This window comes from Pongo abelii, chromosome 21, assembly GCF_028885655.2.
Source record: "Pongo abelii isolate AG06213 chromosome 21, NHGRI_mPonAbe1-v2.0_pri, whole genome shotgun sequence".
Lineage (NCBI taxonomy): Eukaryota > Metazoa > Chordata > Mammalia > Primates > Hominidae > Pongo > Pongo abelii.
This window is the reverse complement of record NC_072006.2, coordinates 35,736,702-35,737,955: the sequence shown is the minus strand read 5'-3', so window position 1 is coordinate 35,737,955 and position 1,254 is coordinate 35,736,702. Positions and strand designations below refer to the sequence as shown.

Here is a 1,254-nt window from a genome sequence, read left to right as displayed (position 1 = left end):
CTCTGCTGCCCAGGCTAGAGTGTAATGGGGTGATCTCGGCTCACTGCAAGCTCTGCCTCCTGGGTTCAATCGATTCTCCTGCCTCAGATCCTGAGTAGCTGGGATTACAGGCGCGCGCCAGCACGCCTGGCTAATTTTTGTATTTTTAGTAGAGATGGGGATTTCACCATTTTGGCAAGGCTGGTCTCGAACTCCTGACCTCGTGATCCGCCCGCCTCGGCCTCCCAAGGTGCTGGGATTACAGGCGTGAGCCACTGCGCCCGGCCTTTTGCTCTCTTTGTCTGGCAATCCACAGTTCCTGAGCGTGTCCTTACTACCATTCCCATTAGAATCCTCCCAACTACCTTGCAGTTTGAGGATGAGGAAACAGGGTGCTGAGGATGGACTGGGAGTCCAAGGACATGGGTGCCCTCGCTGACTGACTCTTGCGACCAGGGTGCAAATGGGGCTGGGGGCTGGGAGGAGACGGACTGCTCCTCCCCTCCACCCGCTCCCTCCCTTCCCTGGGAAAATCCAACAGGTGGTGGGGCCGGGGCGCTGTGGGCCATTGTGTGGGCCCTGGGAGGGTCGGAGGGCCCAGTGTGTGTCTGGGAGAAGATGGATGCCTTCATTACCATGTGAATCCTGGGAAAGCGCTGCCGAGGCTGGGTGGTGGGTGGGCGTGGGCCGCAGGTCGGGGGGCTTGGTGTTCTCAGGCCCAGACCACACAGCGGCTGGGAAGGGGGTCTGGTGGAATCCTCAGAGACCCATTAAATACACCACCACCACCACCACCCAAAAAACCAGAACAGATCATGGGGCTTCCCCTCTTATTTAATTTCTTATTTTAGGACATTTCTATCCTGTGGGGCTTAAAAGAGACACAGATTGGGAAAAAAAAATTTATTTTATTTTTTATTGAAGGCTTCACGAATTTGCGTGTCATTCTTGCTCGGGGGCAATGCCAATCTCTGTCTAGTTCCAATTTTAGTATATGTGCTGCCAAAGTGAGCACCAAAACCAAATTTATTAAGGAAGTAAAAACTCTTGTTTTTTTTTTTTTTTTGCTTTCTTTGTTGCAACTTTCCCACAGATTGTGCTGCGCATTTGGGCCTGAGCAGAAAAATCTGAGCCTTTCACAGCATGCGCACAATCAGCATCTCTGTGGAGGCATTCCCAGCAGCACTCTCCCCGAGTGGCTCTTCCGCTCATGTGAATACGTCCTAGGTGACTCTGGATGATTAGCAAATAGCTGCTGAGCAAACTGGAAGAAGC

General features: G+C 52.6%; 1 pseudogene; it reads right to left on the bottom strand.

The window, feature by feature from the left end:
- Positions 1-876: 876 nt before the first annotated feature.
- On the bottom strand, positions 877-994 carry LOC112130458 (U6 spliceosomal RNA; annotated as a pseudogene).
- Positions 995-1,254: the final 260 nt, after the last annotated feature.